The sequence below is a fragment of the Malaclemys terrapin genome, chromosome 7, assembly GCF_027887155.1.
Source record: "Malaclemys terrapin pileata isolate rMalTer1 chromosome 7, rMalTer1.hap1, whole genome shotgun sequence".
In the NCBI taxonomy this organism is placed as follows: Eukaryota; Metazoa; Chordata; order Testudines; family Emydidae; genus Malaclemys; species Malaclemys terrapin.
In genome coordinates, this window is record NC_071511.1 from 41,984,554 (window position 1) to 42,003,867 (window position 19,314).

The following is a 19,314-nucleotide window of genomic DNA, read 5'->3' on the forward strand; positions in this document are numbered from 1 at the left end:
TGAGTTTAGGTCACGATTGTAATACATGAAACGTGGTCTTATTGACTATCTCTATTCAAATCATGAGAGTTGGTTAGATTTTCAGTCTGTATTCTGATATGAACTCTCAAACACAAAAGTTCTTTTTTAGTATTACATAATGTATTGGGGGTTATTTACTGTTTATTTTTTTGCCAACTCAGAAACTGCTGATTTGAAACAGCAGAGGTCTGTACTCTGCAAAATACTCACATATAACCACCCTGAGAAACTTCAAAATATAGAGGAACAAGTTGTTCAATGGATATCATAACTACCTAAAGAAGTAGGGTAGATCAGCATGGGTGAACTCTGAACTGGCAATCAGGGATGGGACGGGCCCTGATTTTGATGTAAGCCCGAAAAGAAAGGAATGTCTTTGATACTACTTGTACATTCAGGCTCCATTTATACCCATTTTCCTTCTCCAGCCCATATTCTGAGCCTATAAGCCCCAGGTTGGACTAATTTTAATTTTAGTCCCAGTGTATCTTCTATATTTTCCAAGATATTCAGTCTTTTTGGACTCTTGCTGAAAAAAGAATATAATGAAGACATTAATTGTATAGCTTTTTTAATGTCTTTTGAAGATTCTATGGAGCCTAATCAGCTCTGTCTTTAAACAGTGGAGAGGGGCAGGTCCCCACCCTCTCTCTTGATACCCTCAATCAGCACAGGCTAAGTACAGTTCTACTGCCGTTTACTCATACAATAAGAACAACAACATTTCCTCCCCCTCCCCCCTCTTCACATTCAACTGATTTGTAACCCAGCCCCATCCAAAATCTATCTCTTGGGCAACACCGCTCTGTTTGCTGGATACCTAGGTAGATTAGGTGTGAATGTAAATACAATCTGATCCTGTGAAGCCTTTCCCTCCAGCCCCAGCTCATCACTAGCTGTCAGGGAGAGCTCATTTAGACTTCGCTTACAAATCATCATTTTAAATTATTAGGTTGGCCAACATCACCGAAATGAATGCACTGATGTCATAAAAAACAACAGCTGTATAAGGAAGCTAGTCTATGTTCATACTTTTCAAATCTATTATACTTTTTCAGATACATGTATTTTATCATACACTGTATATGCTTTTAAAGTGTGTATTAATGTTTTAATTTCAATTCAAATTTCCAAACAGTCACTAAATTGGCATGTAACTAGTTCACAAAACTGGGGGAGGGGGTGTTGGGAAAATTCAGGCGGGGTGTAGGGAAATCACTGACTGCATCTGCTGCTTAGCTGAAGAATTGAGCAGGGTTGGAGCAGAGTCCCATGCTCAGTGGGTTATCTCCTTCGACTGCTGGCTGACTGGGGGGAAAGAAGTGGGGTCTGAAGCTCCTCCCACTGTCTCAGACCTGCAGGGAGGGCTAAACGGTGCCCCAGACCTTCAGGGAGGGCTCATCTTCTCCCATTAGCCACTTTGAGCAGCATTTGTAGCAGCATTAGAGGAAGTTTTCCCCTATCTGTGACCTGTATTAGACCACCAATTGGCTGGAGAAATGATTGGCACAGAGCTGAGACTCCCAGTCAGTTCCTGCTCTGCTCCATTCTTTCTAAAGTTGATGTTTTTAAGAAGCTGTGAAGTCCAGCTTTATCCAGATGTTAAATGTAAGGTGGGATCTTTGTTACCATCCTTTTCATAGATTGTGTTTTGGTTTGTTTTTTCCAGATCTGTTTTTAAACTATAACTTTTAACATGTAGGGATTTTGTAAATTCTCAAGTGTGTGTGCTGATAGCAAGCCTAACTGCACTGAGATTTGAGAGCTAGAAAGTTAATCCCAAAATGGACGAAGGTTCATGAAGAGTAGAAGCTCAGTAACACCACTAATACAAAGAACTACACTTAGAGAATTCTCTGTGAGAGCTTTGGTTCCCCAAGGGGTCATGCTATACCACATCCTTCCTAACAAACAACACTTTCTTAAATTTTGAGAACAGAGTTCAATTTAGAAAGATAGGTATATGTCTAGGATTAATAACTTTAGGAAACTCTTAGTGCATATTATGTACATTGTTTCACTGTTCAACATTTGCTTTTGCTCTCTTAATTTATAAGTCATTTTGTTTCACAGGCAAAGATTAAATTTCAGATTTGCAGATGTTAAAATATGCAAGATTGAAGCTGTTTGAATGAAAGGGTGGGGATGATTTAACTTTTGGCAATGACAGTATCAATTTGCAGTAATGAGCGTCTGGTTTTGAAAAAGCAATCTTACAGCAGATGTTTTTGTTTTAGTTTTCTACAAACTTATTTCCATGTTAGGAGCTTTAAAAGAGAGCACAGTAGTGAAATTTATTTTATTTAGTTTTCTTGGACATAAAGATTTTTTGTTAAAGCATGGTTAAAGCATAGTTGTTGAAGCTTGACTAGTCTCCATATGCACAGGATATTTAAGCTTGAAAGAGTGTGATTTAAAAATTGTCTGATATAGTTTAATATGTCCATAGATGTTTCAGATGTGTTACTATTGCATTGGAAGTGTATGATGCATTTTTGTTGATCTCATCAGCTCCTTGGGTGTTATGATATGTATGGAAATGTCTCATATGAAGTTTAAATTATTATTTTTAATTTCAAATGGCAAAAATTGAATTCTTAGCCAAACCAAAGTGCCCAAAAACAAATAGCTGCAGATAAATAGATTCAGAGGCAATTCAGAATCTAGTGTCGTGCTTCTGAACTGTAGGTTGCATAAAGACAATAAATGGGGTAGTGAGGTGTTGGGAAAATTTAGTTTAATTCTTAGACAAATAAAATTAAATTTCCAGAATAAGTTTTGGGTGGCCATAACCTTCTGAGTTCAAATGCATTAGTTGTAGAAATAGTAGTTGCATTATTTAAACTTATCATTATCGTCAAAGATACATATTTTATTCATACTTTTATAGTGAAAGTAAGCAGGTCATGAAAATTTTTGACTTTGAATAAGGGGTCACCGACCTGAAAAGATGAAGAAACTTGATGTAGTACATTAAAAATAGGACTCGATATCACGAGTTGTTCATAAATACACAGGCCAATGACAAAACATTGTCCTACATGAAATTAAATACCAAGTGGTGATTTGAGAGCTTTGCCCAGTATCAACCTAAATTCTTACCATCCCCACCTGGAAATGGACATTCCATAGTCAAGTACATTGGCCATTTAACAAATCAAATGTATATACTAGTGAAACTGCACAGTTTACAGACAGCCTCCCATATGAATAATTAAACTTTTTAAAAACGTCTCTTTTCCTTCTCCGGTAATGCTGGCACTCTTCCAAAAATTAAACAAAATGAGGTAGAGTCATGTTTCAAGATGAGGCTTTTTTCAAAAGCCACATACTTAGAAATAGTATTTTTCTGTAAACCGTTCAGGAGACCAGCTAACTGCCTCATCCTGTCCACCCACTAAATAAGTTGCAGATGAATGGCTCTTCTGGGTTTCTGAGCAGGCACAAGTTCCAGAGACTGCATCTTTTAGAAGCAAGGCCTTAGCAGCATTTGCGGGTATAGGAGTTGGAATTTCAGCTCTATTCATAGGATAGATATATTAATCTTTCCAAGAGAGGGTGGCAGAAAGAAATAGCCAAATGGATTGCATCTAAGGGAAACAATAAGCTGTCTGTGTAAAGGCCTAAAAGCCAGTCCATTCAAATACAAAGTCATTGCATATAAGAGGTTCACAACTTCCAAATATTGATTATGGTTATCTGGCCTTTAACATAATAGACATCTAAGCTTTGATGCAAATAAATCACCTATTCAGATAGCTGCATGTGAAACTTTACCAGCTCACATTCACATCAATGGCAAAAGCTCTTTCCCAAAATGGTTTCTGTAGGGTTACCATATTTTGTGCCTCCTAATGGAGGACACTCCCGGGGGCCCCGGCCCCGCCCCCAACCCCGCCCCCGCCCACGCCCCAACTCCGCCCCCTCCCAAAGTCTCCGCCCCCTCCCCTGCTTGAAGCCTGAAGCAGGTAAGGGGGAGTGTGGGGGGAGGAGGCGCGGCCCAGGCTGGCCCCCGGCGGCTCCAGCCTGGGTCGGCTCGGGCCCTGGCCGACCACCCCCGGCTCCTGGCTCCCAGCCCCCCGACCCCGGCCCGGCTCCCAGCGCCGCGGGCCGGCTCCCAGCTCCCCGACCCCGGCCCGGCTCCCAGCCCCGCGGGCCAGCTCTCGGCTCCCCGACCCCGGCCCGGCTCCCGGCTCCCCGACCCCGGCCCGGCTCCCGGCTCCCCGACCCCGGGCCGGCTCCCGGCTCCCCGACCCCGGGCCGGCTCCCAGCCCCGCGGGCCGGCTCCCCAACCGCGGGCCGGCTCCCGGCTTCCAGCGCCGCGGGCCGGCTCCCGGCTCCCCGACCCCGGCCCGGCTCCCAGCCCCGCGGGCCGGCGGCTCCCGGCTCCCAGCCCCGCGGGCCGGCGGCTCCCGGCTCCCAGCCCCGCGGGCCTGGCCCGGCTCCCCGACCCCGGGCCGGCTCCCAGCCCCGCGGGCCGGCTCCCCAACCGCGGGCCGGCTCCCGGCTTCCAGCGCCGCGGGCCGGCTCCCGGCTCCCCGACCCCGGCCCGGCTCCCCGCCCCGCGGGCCGGCGGCTCCCGGCTCCCAGCCCCGCGGGCTGGCTCCCGGCTCCCAGCTCCCCGGCCCGGCTCCCAGCTCCCCGGGCCGGCTCCCCGACCGCGGGCCGGCTCCCGGCTTCCAGCGCCGCGGGCCGGCTCCCGGCTCCCCGACCCCGGCCCGGCTCCCCGCCCCACGGGCCGGCGGCTCCCGGCTCCCAGCCCCGGCTCCCCGACCCCGGCCCGGCTCCCAGCCCCGCGGGCTGGCTCCCAGCTCCCAGCCCCACGGGCCGGCTCCCGGCCCCACGGGCCCGGCCCGGCACCATGCCCCCGGCCCCGCACAAAGAGGCCCCGGCCGAGCCTCCCGATTTTCCCGGACATGCCCGGCTTTTGGGGATTTCCCCCCGGACGGGGATTTGAGCCCCCAAAAGCCGGACATGTCCGGGAAAATCCGGACGTATGGTAACCCTAGTTTCTGGGAAAAGAAACAAAAAAGACCAATCCCCTAATTTGTTCACTATGACTTTCCTGATGGTCCTTTCATCCAAGGAGATGTCAAAGCATTATTTTTCCATCCTAACTGCTATTTAATTGGAGAAAAGATGACATTCTGGGGACCTACTGCATTGTAGGAAAGGGAGGGCATTTATTTGACAAAGTCATTGAGAATAAATCTGATGAAATTCAGGATGTCCTGTGAAATATGTGATATCTGAAGCATGTGGTGGTTGCTCCAAACTCTTGTTTGGTCATTCATTATTTAGGGCTGACAATCTCAGAGCTTATTTGCAGCTGTTTTGTACCTGGACAAGGTAGCCATTTTTATTGTACTAACTTCTGTTGGTGAAAAAGACAAGCTTTTGAGCTTATATAGAGCTCTTCTTCAGGTCTGTATAAGCTTGAAAGCTTCTTTCTTTCACCAACAGAAGTTGATGCAATAAAAGATATTACTTCATCCATCTTGCCTCTAATTGCAGAGTTTGACTTACAGGCCTATGCTTTCCTTTTGGTTGAATAATTTAATTGTTCTTCGAGTGCTTGCTTATGTCAATTCCATTCTAGGTGTGTGCACGTCCATGTGCACAGTTGTTGGAGACTTTTGCCTTATCGGTATCTGTACGGCGGGGTGTGGCCCCCTTGAGTGCCGAACTCATGCGTTGGTATATCAGGCGCTGCCTGCCCTACGCCTCTCAGTTCCTTCTTACCGCCCATTGTGGTTGGTCAGAGTGCCTCTTTCCCTTGCTTTGCAGGTGGTCAGTGTTTTTTCTCCTACTCCTGAACCTTGTGTTCCAGCTGTATATAGTTTGTTTGTAGTAGATTAGTTAGTAAGTAGCTGTTAGGTACTGTAGTTAGTCAGGTAGTGTCTCGGTGGGATTTTGTCCCATATGGGGCATGCCCGGGTCTCTGGGTTTTAAGCCCTGCTCTGACTGCAACTGCCTGTTAGAGACCCACATGGTAGCTGTTTGAAGTGCCTGGGGGAATCCCACGTTAAAGAGAAGTGTCGCATCTATAAGAACTTTCGTCTCAGGACACAGAAAGAATGCAACATTAACTTGAGGGCCCTACTCATGGAGGCCGCTCTTCGCCCAGCCTCAGAGCCCAGCACTTCGACCTTGGTGCATGGTGCAGCCCCGGCACCGGGCTCTTCCCAGCACCAATCCCCTTCGCCGGTACCTAAGAAGAAGGCTAAGAAGAGAGACCCACCACTGAGCAAGCTGGATCAAGGGGCATTGGGCAAACGACCCCGCTCAGGCCACCTGCCCATGCCGGAGCTTCAAGGGGGCATGCCCCTAAGGGGACCTACTACACCCCCAAGGGATCCGCCATTGACTCCGGGGATCCACGCTGACGGCGCAGTCAATGCCCTCTCAGCTCCCGGCCCAGAGAGCAACGGATTCTCCCGCCACAGTCAGCTCCGCGTGTGGCGATGGACCTGGTGAAGGCTCCCTATGAGGGCAAGCCAGCTGTGAAGGCCTCCCAAAAGGTGAGTGAGTGCCGCCGGTCTCTGGAACCAAAGCAGAGCCCTTTGTCACCATGTCCTTGGTCTCTGCGTCAGCCCAGGTCACCGGTTCGCTGCTACAGGTCGCCGGCACTGCGCTCCCTGTCCACCCTCCCATCAGGCCTCACCTAGAAGGAGGCCCCAGTCACCTTCATGTCGTCTGTCAACATCACCGAGACCTCGGGGACGCTCCCCAACTTGGAGCTGATCCTCCTACTCCCGGCACCGGTCGGACCATTCCAGGCAACGGTCATCTGTGGTGACAGTTAGCCGCCAGACCCAGGTGTCGACAGCCCTGCCTGGGTCACCAGAGGAGGAGGACTTCTGCGGCATGGAGAAGGGAGTTCAGCCTTTCGCCTAGACAGCATCATTGCCACTGGGCTCCAGCAGCTGCATCCATTGCAGCGATGCTGACCTGGCAGCAGGGCCAATGGCCAGCACAATGGCCTTACTGGTATACCAGTGGTGTACCGGTTATGCTGATGCCCCCATCTCACCAGTCCTCGGTCGCCTTGTCCGGACAAACCCCAGTCGGCACTGGGCTCAATGCAGAATGTGCCAGCAGGTGCTGTGGTGGAGGAACAGGTGCCCACCCTGAGATCTCCTTCCCCTGCGGGGGAAGATGCCCTGGGCCCTCCCCCCGATCATGCAGTCGGCGTCGTCCTCTCCAGACGAGGCGGTGGTGGGATCCTTCTGGGCTAGCTCACCAGATGACTTTAGGGAGCACTAAGCACTGCTCATATGGGTGGCCACCAACTAGGGCCTTGAGGCAGAGGAAATGGCGGAGCAATCGGACATGTTGTTCAATGTGCTCTCTGTGTGTGTCACACTCCCGGTGCACAAAGGGGTCCTGAACATTGCCAAAGCCATCTGGCAAACTTCGTCCTCCATCCCACCCACTTCCAAGGACATATTCTTGCCAGTCTTCTGCCCAAAGCCTTATAAGTCTGAGGAGGAACATAGGTTGCACTTTCTGGATGTCAGGAGAGTGCTAGCCTTCTGCATCGAGAGGACCAAGCCATTTTTCAAGTCAACACAGTTGTTCGTCGTGGTGGAAGATAGGGATGAAAGGTCATCCAGTGTCCAACCAGAGAATTTCTTCTTGGATCACAGCCTGCATCTGGTTCTGCTATGATCAGGCAAAAGTGTCTCCTCCGGCGGTCATAGCAGCCCACTGAACTAGAGCACAGGCATCGGCGGCGGCCTTCCTGGCCCATGTGCCAATTTCTGATATCTGCAGAGCTGCCACCTGCATACATTCACGTCACACTACGCGCTTACCCAGCAAGCCCAAGATGACAATGGCTTCAGAAGAAAAGTGTTACAAGCTGCACATCTGTGAACTTCGAGCTCACCACCAGGGATTCTGCTTGTGAGTCACCTAAACTGGAATCAACATGAGCAAGCATTCGAAGAAGAAAAAATGGTTACCTATCTTTTGTAACTGTTCTTCAAGATGTGTTGCTCATGTCCATTCCATTACCTGCCCCTTTGTTGGAGTTGCAAGCAAGAAGGAACTGAGAGGGTGTAGGGCCGGCGGCACTTGAGATACCACTGCATGCGTGCGGCACTCAAGGGAGCATCACAGCTGGTCCTATGGATATGGCAAAAGGCAAAGGTCTCCGACAATTGTGCACGCGGGCGCACACAAACCTAGAATGGAATGGACATGAGCAACACATCTCAAAGAGCAAAAGTTATGAAAGGTAGGTAACCGTTTTTTTGATTGCTTCAATATGTTTTTCAATGTGGTAAAAAAATCACATAGGAACTTATTTAAAAATATCTGGAACTTGTTCATTCTTGTCACATTAAAAACCAGAGATGGCTAAGTCTGTGTTTGTTTACTTTTTATATTTATGTTCATTTTCTCTATATAGCACTGAACTGCTTGTAATTACTTGCATGAAACATAAACAAGATTTTTAGAGAAAATACACATGGATTTGAGGAAATGGAAAAGCAGCAGGTATGAATGAATGAGTTCCCCCTCCCCCCCCCCATTCTAGAATTACTAAAGTTTTGTAATTTGTTGCTCAGAGGATATAGAAAACATTGTATGTATATTTAAAATCTCTGGATCAAATCCTGCCTTCTGCTGTATAAACTGAGTTAGGAAAGATGGTATCAGAAACCTTTTTATCTTGCAAGCAGCAGAGCAGGTTCTGTCCTACTGCTTCAACTATTAGAAGGTATAACCAGCTAGCACATAGACTTTTGTTGTACTTCCCATGCCTGTTTGACTAGCTGTTCAGCTGATGTTAAACTGTTAGCTGTGTGTAACCACTGCTCGTGCTCAAACAAGTAGTGGGCAACATCTTCTGGTGCCCTTTCCTAAATTGTCATGTACTGCAGGCATAGTATGTGTTTTGGAAATACACACATGGCACTGTTATGCCCCAGTGTCCTGTCTGGCTCTCCCAGATAAGGGTAGGATTTTGCCAAGTGCTTAGGTTTGCATCAGATGTTTCTGGTGTTACTGTATGCTCTGATACAGCTTGGGGTTATACCTACTGGCTGTACCAAAAATGTTGTTAAAGGTATCTATTACATAAGCTTACTTCTTCAAATTGTTCATCTTTCTTTCTTTCTTTCTTTCTTTCTTTCTTTCTTTCTTTCTTTCTTTTGCTTGGATTAAGAAAGAATGTTTTGGCTCATTGTTCAGCATTGGACATAGGTTTCTAGGTTCTAGGACAGCTGAGATTGAGTCTTTTGTGAGAGTAAAACAGTCATTATTTAAACAACAAGGAGTCCGGTGGCATCTTAAAAACTAACAGATTTATTTGGGCATGAGCTTTTGTGGGTAAAAAACCTCACTTCTCTTTGAAGTCTGTTTCTGAAGTTTTCCAGCAATGCCCCTCTGCCACGTACATTGGCCAAACCAGACAGTCCCTACTCAAAAGAATAAATGGACACAAATCGGACATCAGGAATGGTAACATACAAAAGCCAGTAGGAGAACACTTCAGTCTCCCTGGACATTCTATAACAGATTTAAAAGTAGCTATACAAAATAACTTCAGAAACAGACTTCAAAGAGAAACAGCAGAACTAAAATTCATTTGCACATTTAACACCATTAATTTGGGCTTGAATAGGGACTGGGAGTGGCTGGCTCATTACAAAAGCAGCTTTTCCTCTCCTGGAATTGACACCTCCTCATCTATTACTGGGAGTGGACTACATCTACCCTGATCAAATTGGCCCTGTCAACACTGTTTCTCCACTTGTGAGGTAACTCCCTTCTCTTCATGTGTCATTATATAATGCTTGCATCTGTAATTTTCACTCCATGCATCTGAAGAAGTGAGGTTTTTTACCCACGAAAGCTTATGCCCAAATAAATCTGTTAGTCTTTAAGGTGCCACTGGACTCCTTGTTGTTTTTGTGGATGCATATAACACAGCTACCCCCTGATACTTGACACCAGTCATTACTTAGAGAGAAGTCATTACAACTTCTAGCAGGTATTGCATTGAGAAACATCGGCAGTTATTTTGAGAAGAATCACATGCCTAACCTCCCATTTAAAGATGAGATTCTACAGTAGGAACCATAATCCTAACAAAAAGAAAGAAAATGGAACTGAGGCAGGAAAACAATACTACTTCAGGTTTAAATCTATTGAAGTAAGGAAGAAAAGTGGTGCCTACAAATTTAGATAATTAGTTCATTCTTCCCCAAATACTTCATCTTTTAAATACTGTATTGCTGAGGGTAGTTATAAATCCTTGGTAATAGCTAAGTGCTTCTTACATGAAAACTAAATAATGTTGTGGCTATCTGCCTTATTTCAGAGAATTTAGACTAAATCCTATTATGTGGTGTCTGGTTGCATTCGTGAGAAAGAGAGCATAAAAGACCTACTTCCATCTGCACAGATAGGATTGATCTTAGTACTGAAGAGTGTGCCAGAGAGAGAGGCTGGGTACTATGCAAGCCAGCAAAGCTTGCCCTTATGGAAATATATCAACCCAACTAAGGGACATACGTGTCTAGTCTCCTCACTGGCTAGTGCATATTTATTTAGCTCCGTGCATGGAATATACATTTCTGAAAGTATTCTTGATCCTCTTGTTTCTCAGAAAGTCTTAGCTATGCAGGAAGAAAGACAAAATGCAATGCATATGATTTAATTGGGCTGCAATTGTATTCACTTAACGTATCTAGGAATACCTGGCAATAAATCGTACAGTGCAGGTCATTATTCTTTCCTTAATCATTTCCACTTATTTGGGAGGGCTGCTGTCAGTCTTCCCCCTTCCCAGCCTGGTCCCAGCTCATTGCACCACCTCTCTTCCCTTGTATGATGGTGACGGGAGTCTGGAAAAAAAAAAGGGGGTTTCTCCCCAGTGTATCAGATGTTAGGAGTCCTAACCCCCTCTTTTCCAGCTTGGGTGGAGAGGATGCCTTCCTCTAAATCTACTTCCAACTCCTGTTTATCACGGAACTATATATCCTCTGTGATAAGTACCTGCACTAGCCACCTGCCATCTATTAAGTTATGACATCTGGACCTAACCTTCCGGTGACGTTATCCAATTAAAATATAACCATATAGATCACTGTTGCAGCCACTGTTACATATTTGCAGCAAATATTGTACAAAGGTTGTCGAGTGAGGTGTCTATTAAAAGGTTATGTTTTGCTGGTTATGATTATGCTAGCTGTATCAATGTATCATTTTTGTATGTGAAGTTATAAGTATTGGCTCTATACTTGGATTTAAAATGTTTGCTCCTGGGGTAACGCCCACAAGGTAGCTAGCCAGCACATCTTGGAGGAACTGTTCAAATTAAATGATTCATCAAGAAACACTTGGTTGACAGTGGACCATGGGAGACGCCCATCTACACTGAGTGGACTGTCATGTAAACATGCTGTCTGGAGTGTAGGTAATGGCTTCCTGCAATGACTGAAGGAAATTGGGCATGAACATGTGACTTGCCCATGTGACTCCAAACTCCATCTTGTTGCTGTGATTTTCCACGGTAGGAACAATGGGATGCCCTCCACATGGCAAAAGCTATAAAAAGCCCTGAAAACACCTCCATTTTGTCTTCAATCCTGCTTCTTACCTCTGGTGGAACCTTGCTACAAACTGAAGCTCTGAACAAAGGACTGAATGACCCATTCAAGCTGTGGATGTACTCCAGAGACTTGACTTAAGCCAGCAGTTTATTCCATCACTGCTACAAGCCTGAACCAAGAACTTTGCCATTACTGTATGTAATTGATTCCTTTAACCAATTTTAACTCTCACCTTTCTTTTTATAAATAAACCTTTAGATTTTAGATACCAAAGGATTGGCATCAGCATAATTTTTGGGTAAGGTCTAAGTTATATATTGACCTGGGTGTGTGGCTAGTCCTTTGGGATCAGAAGAACCTATTATTTGATGTGACTGGTTGTAAAGAACCACTCGTCTCAGAACCCAGTGTTTTGGTGGTGATATCAGAACAGGAATGCCTGAGAAAACTGCCTTTATGTTTTCTTGTTAGCCAATGTGGTGAAACAGAAGTTTACTTTTGTGGCTGGTTTGATATATCTTATAAAAGAATAACCACCAGTTTTGGGTTGTGTTTGTCCTGTTTCTCAGCAGTTCGTCCTGAATTTGGCATCCTCAGTTGTGATGCACTAAGGCCTGGTTACACTTCCTACCTATGTCACCAGGTCCTTGACCTGCTGTGGAGGAGGTGAAAAAATCTACCATGCCTTGGCCAATTTGCCAATGAGGGAAAAATTCCTTCTCAGCCCCAAAAGAACATAGGAATGGCCATACTGGGTCAGACCAAAGGTCCATCCAGCCCAGTATCCTGTCTACTGACAATGGCCAATTCCAGGTGCCTCAGAGGGAGTGAACCTAACAGGTAATGATCAAGTGATCTCTCTCCTGCCATCCATCACCACCCTCTGACAAACAGAGGCTAGGGACACCATTCCTTACCCATCCTGGCTAATGAATTTATCTAGTTCTCTTTTAAACTCTGTTATAGTCCTAGCCTTCACAACCTCCTCAGGAAAGGAGTTCCACAGGTTGACTGTGCACTGTGTGAAGAACAACTTTCTTTTATTTGTTTTAAATCTGCTGCCCATTAATTTCATTTGGTGGGAACAAGTAAATAACTTTTCCTTATTCACTTTCTCCACACCACTCATGATTTTATATACCTCTATCATATCCCCCCTTAGTCTCCTCTTTTCCTAGCTGGAAAGTCCAAGCCTCTTTAATTTCTCCTCATATGGGACCCATTCCAAACCCCCTATCATTTTAGTTGCCCTTCTCTGAACCTTTTCTAATGCCAGTATATCTTTTTTGAGATGAGGAGACCACATCTGTACGCAGTATTCAAGATGTGGGCGTACCATGTGGGCATATAAGGGCAATAAGATATTCTCTGTCTTATTCTCTGTCCCCTTTTTAATGATTCCTAACATCCTGCTTGCTTTTTTGAGAGACCTTTTTAAATATTGGTGTTACATTAGCTATCTTCCAGCCATTGGTACAGAAGCTGATTTAAAGGACAGGTTACAAACCATAGTTAATAGTTCCGCAATTTCACATTTGAGTTCTTTCAGAACTCTTGGGTGAATGTCATCTGGTCCCAGTGACTTGTTACTGTTAAGTTTATCAATTAATTCCAAAACCTCCTCTAGTGACACTTCAATCGGTGACAATTCCTCAGATTTGTCACCTACAAAGGATGTCTCAGGTTTGGGAATCTCCCTAACATCCTCAGCCGTGAAGACTGAAGCAAAGAATTAATTTAGTTTCTCCACAATGACTTTATCATCTTTAAGTGCTCCTTTTGTATCTTGATCGTCCAGGGGCCCCACTGGTTATTTAGCAGGCTTCCTGCTTCTGATGTACTTAAAAAAACATTTTGTTATTACTGTGACGTTGTGCAGTCTATATGGTTTTATAAAAATATGGTAATGAGTGAATATCATGTAACTGGAATATGCTTCATGCAAAAGGTCTCTTGTAAGGTATCATTACAAAGCTTATAATCTACTGAGTGTGATCATCCTATTTGTATAAATGTACCACTCTTGTATCTGGGACTAGAAATATGAAATATAACTCTGAGGGCCTATTGTAATTATGCAAAGTGTGGGCCATTAATGGTGGTTTGGAATCTTAATGGCTCCCATCAACCAGGACAATTGACTGGGGCTCTGTTTGCAAGCAAACCTTCCTGTGAGTCAGGCTGGAAGGAATGAAGGCTTGGGGTCTTGTAGTGACATGTGATCATGTCACATGAACTGGAATCCATCTTTAACCAGGTGCTTTTCCAGTGAGGGAGGGTGGAAACCCAGAGAGAGACAAAGGATTCCTGCCTTATGCAAAAGATATATAAAGGGGTGGAACAGAACAAAGAGAGAGAGCCATCATGAAGAATCCCCTAGCTACCACCTGAGCAGGAACAAGAGCTGTACCAGGGGAAAGAATTGTGCTCAGGCCTGGAAAGTGTCCAGTCTGAGGAAAAAATGCACCAAAGCATCTCTGAGGGTGAGATTATCTGTATTCAGTTTGATTAGACATAGATTTGGGTGTTTTATTTTATTTTGCTTGGTGACTTACTTTGTTCTGTCTGTTACTACTTGGAACCACTTAAATCCTACTTTCTGTATTTAATAAAATCACTTTTTAACTTATTAATTAACTCAGAGTATGTATTAATACCTGGGGGAGCAAACAACTGTGCATATCTCTCTATCAGTGTTCCAGATGGCGAACAATTTGAGTTTACCCTGTGGAAGCTTTATCCAGGGTAAAACGGATTTATTTGGGTTTAGACCCCATTGGGAGTTGGGCATCTGAGTGCTAAAGACAACACACTTCTGTGAGCTGTTTTCAGGTAAACCTGCAGTTTTGGGGCAAGTAATTCAGACCCTGGGTCTTTGTTGGAGCAGACGGGAGTGTCTGGCTCAGCAAGACAGGGTGCTGGAGTCTTGAGCTGGCAGGGAAAACAGGAGCAGAGGTAGTCTTGGCACATCAGGTGGTAGCTCCCAGGGGGTTTCTGTGATCCAACCCGTCACAATTACCTTTTGAGTTTTTGGCTAGCTGTTCTTCAAACTCCTTTTTGGCTTTTCTTATTACATTTTTACACTTAATTTGGCAGTGTTTATGCTCCTTTCTATTTACCTCACTAGGATTTGACTTCCACATTTTAAAAGATGCCTATTTATCTCTCACTGCTTCTTTTACATGGTTGTTAAGCCACGGTGGCTCTTTTTTAGTTCTTTTACTGTGTTTTTTAATTTGGGTTATACATTTAAGTTGGGCCTCTATTATGGTGTCTTTGAAAAGTGTCCATGCAGCTTGCAGGGATTTCACTCTAGTCACTGTACCTTTTAATTTCTGTTTAATTAACCTCATTTTTGCATAGTTCCCCTTTCTTAAATTAAATGCCACAGTGTTGGGCTGCTGAGGTGTTCTTCCCACCACAGAAATGTTAAATGTTATTATATTATGGTCGCTATTTCCAAGCGGTCCTGTTATAGTTACTTCTTGGACCAGATCCTGCGCTCCACTCAGGACTAAATCCAGAATTGCTTCTCCCTTTGTGGGAGAGGCAATTAGGGCACTGCCCACTGCAGATCATAAAAAAAGTAGTCTTCCTTTGATCCATGGGTGTTAGAGGGTGCTGCTGACTTATGAAAGAGTTCCTTCCAGAATGCACAATGTATAAATACCTCCACCTCCCCCACCTTGTCTGAGCACTTTCTGTTCCTCCTTTGGCTGGGTCATTTCTAGGCTGGTTAGCTGGCTACTTCTGTTTATTTTATTTTATTTTATTTTATTATTTATATATGCATGCATGGCTTAGCTGCTTAGGCCGGGGGAGGGTTGCGTAAATGTTTTCCACCTTGGGCAGCAAAACACTTTGGGCCATTCCAGCCCTTTGGCTTGGCTCTGCTCAGGTAGGTCCTTCCTCTTGTCCCAGTCCCCTTTTTTCCTGCCTCCTGGACAAAGATCCACCGCATTTAGTAGCAGTGAGCATATTACATGCTTTTGTTGCTCATTGGGATAGGAAAAAGTTATACCATTAGTAAATATGGGAAACAAAGCTTTATGTTTCTGTGTTAGCTTATGCATTAGTGTAATTAATTAATAACTTGATAGTTATTTAAAATTTACTTTTTTCCCTTTCCTATTTTGTTAGAATAATTTTATAGACGCAGTGTCTCCTTTATGCTACAAAAAACTGTGTAGTGCTAAGAGGAAGAACAACAGGGAAAAATATGAGTAATCAGAGGAAAAAATATGGAAAAATACTTGTACTCTTAATTGTATGTAGTAGCTGAGGATGTAAATATTTAAAAACATCAGTATTCAAAATAGCAAATTACATTATAGTGAAATTCTAAAGTTCTGTTTGGTAAATGCTAGTAGTCCGACAACTTAAAAGCTACATGGTGTACTGTTGTTTTAAATTGTTCACAGATTGGCAGGGTTTAGCATTTGAAATTATTCCATAGTCCTTCCATGTGGAAATCTCTTAATTGGCTGTGAAAAACTTCCTCTTCAGCAAACAATACTTAACCTAAAAGGAAATATCACTGTGAGGGAAGTATGAAAGCATAGCTTTGGTCAATGACAATTAAGCCTAAAACACCTCATGCATTTTTCTTGCATTGTATTATCCCTTGCAGTTTATCAGATCAATAGCAATGTCATCTTTAAGAGTAATTGCTGATCATATTAATAGATAAATGGTCTGGCCCCAGCAGTTTTCTCTTTTTTTTTTTTCAAACTAAAAAGTTGAATTAGTAATGTCGCTGACTCACAAAAAGGGAGTGTTATTGTAGCCATGTTGGTCCCAGGATATTAGAGAGACAAGGTGGGTGAAGTAATATCTTTTATTGGACCAACTCCTGTTGGTGAGAGAGACAAGCTTTGGAGCTACACAGAACTCTTCCTCAGGTCTGGGAAAGGTACTCCAAGTATCACAGCTAAAAACAAGATGGAACACATAGTTTAGCATATGTAGTTAGCACATAATCTAAGGGATCATTCACCTTCACCTTGAATGGTTCCTTGAATATGCGCTAACTACTTATGCTAAACTATCTGTTCCATCTTGTTTTTAGCTGTGTCACTAAATTCTTTCCCCAGACCTGAGGAAGAGCTCTGTGTAGCTCAGGGGTTCTCAAACTGGGGGTCGGGTCCCCTCAGGGGGTTGTGAGGTTATTACATGTGGGGTCACGATCCGTCAACCTTACCCCCCAAACCGCTTTGCCTCCAGCATTTATAATGGTGTTAAATATATTTAGAAGAGTTTTCAATTTATAAATGGGGGTTGAACTCAGAGACTTGCTGTGTGAAAGGGATCACAAGTAAAAAAAGTTTGAGAGCCCCAAAGCTTGTCTTTATCACCAGTAGAAGCTGGTCCAATAAAAGATATTACCTTACCCATCTTGTCTCACGAAAAGGGAGACATTATTCTGTCTTGTGTTTTCTGAAGTATAGGGGAATAAAGCTTAAACAAAACTGGCAGTGATCCAGAAAGAGAAGAAGGGGAGAGGTATTGGGATAGTTGGATATTTTCCTCCTCTTTGCTTACCTCCATAAATTGGAATGAGTCAAAATTGGGTCACTGATATTTCATAGGATGTCATAAGAAAGGAACAAGAGAGAGACTATAGCAAAGAGGAATAGTGAGAAGGATGTAATTGAAAAGAAATTGTTTTAAGAGGTCTTGAGTTCAAAAAAGAAAGTCAGGGAGTTACAAATAACATGGGCTGGGCAATCAAAGGTAATGGCAGTGATCTCTTTGGGAGCACTTTACAAGATTTCAGGTTCCAGCCACTAACTTTTGCAGAGAGATTTTTCCACACCTATCCCTCTCTTGAAACTAGGTTAATGGGTGTCCCCTTTGAAGCAACAGAAGCTTTATTTTCCCTGGGTGATCAATGGATAATGTCAAGTCCATTATCTGGCTATACCGGAAAAAGGACAGGAGACATTGGATATGGTTTAATTAGGCAGCAATTTTATTATTAGATGTCTGGGAGTATCCGGCAGACACAAGTGTACAGTGCAAATATCTCTGTGATTATTTCAATATCTACCTGGGGCTTCTGTCAGCCCCCCCCCCCCCTTTTCCATTCTTGTCCCCAGCCAACTCGCTGCTGTGACTTTACCATCCCCACCCCCCTTGAATGAGGGTTAAGGTGGGTTATAAGGTAGTGATGAGTAGGCTCCCTGCTGTACCAGCCATAGGCACCCCAAACACCCCCGGTTCCACTCCTTTAACAAATACTTCCTTTAAATCCTTTACCAAACCATGTATATGATCACTATATCCCCTCCCTATGGACTACCTGCACTGGACATCCACCACAAAGAGGCTCCAGCAATTAGCTTAGCTTCTTCCCGCCCCACCCTCACATACCCAGCTGGGTTCTCAGACATCTCCTAATACCCCCTTTAATATCAACCAAAAATGTGTCTGTGCCCAAGTTTAACAGGTGAACCCCATCCTCTCTGAATACTAATGGTGCCATATGCTATATCAGGATGTGAAGTTACCCGACCCCTCTGTGATCCCTATGAATTTGATCACCTCCCTGTTCATATACCTCATAGTCTTGTGAACCTGGGCACGGGAGGTGCTTCATTGCTCTCTGCCACACCCTGAATTGCAGCGTGTCCAACCATAACATTTTTTCTCCTGGAAAAAAATTCAGGATTTGCTAAGTCCCTCTTAGCAGTAAGCATTAAAGCTACCCCTTTACACCTTCTCAATTTATTTTCCCCAAAGCGCACCACAATTATATCTCAGAATGGTAGCCCTGTTAGTCTGTATCAGCAAAAACAACTAGGAGTACTTGTGGCACCTTAGAGACTAACAAATTTATTTGGGCATAAGCTTTCGTGGGCTAAAACCCACTTCATGCATCTGATGAAGTGGGTTTTAGCCCATGAAAGTTTATGCCCAAATAAATTTTTTAGTCTCTAAGGTGCCACAAGTACTCCTCGTTGTTTCACAATTATATCTGGTGCCCACTGTCAGACCCCCAGAGTGTACACAATTGGCATCAGCTGGTCCCATATCATGTCCCTCCTTCTGTGCCAGCTCCTTCATCACTGAGCATCAGCTGTGAACCTTCAGACAACCTAGACGCCGTCTATGTGACCAGTAAACAATGCTGTGCCCACATATCCATACCACTGTCTATGTGGCCCGTCCTCCCACATCTGCAATGAAAATATAATGTAAAATTAACAATGACTCCCTATCTGGGGTCTCACATACATTCTGTATGCTTCAAAATGCCAACACCCAATTGCCTGAAGAGCCCTAGTCCCCATACCGAGCTAGTCCGCTGCAGTTGCCGCCTGGTCTGGGGGGAAAAGGGCAAGCCTGGTGGGAGAAGCCCCCTTATCCATTCCCTTCTCTTCTGGCCCCTGGGGGATGAGTCAGTGTCACCACACTGATCTGCTCTGCTTCTGCAGCAGAGTTTGTGTGTGTCTATCTCCCTTTAAAGTGGTATATCCCTTCCCTCAGCAAGCCAGACAATGACCCACCCCCAACTTAAGGTGCAGTGCCATCATACCCCTGGACCACCTGTTTGCCAGTTTAGGACAACAGGAGTGATGATGAATTACAAAACTTAATTAAATTAGGCCCCAATTCAACAAAGCAAATAAGCACATGCTCAAGTCCAACCCTGTTCAGCAGAGCACTTAAGCACATGCTTAATTCTAAGCATGTATTTAAATCTCATTGACTCGAATGAGACTTC

The 19,314-nt window shown here is 44.5% G+C and overlaps 1 protein-coding gene across 3 annotated transcripts in view; it reads left to right on the top strand.

The window, feature by feature from the left end:
- CENPP (centromere protein P) overlaps positions 1-19,314 on the top strand; it is a 345,180-nt gene that overhangs the window by 106,873 nt on the left and 218,993 nt on the right. The window lies entirely within an intron of this gene.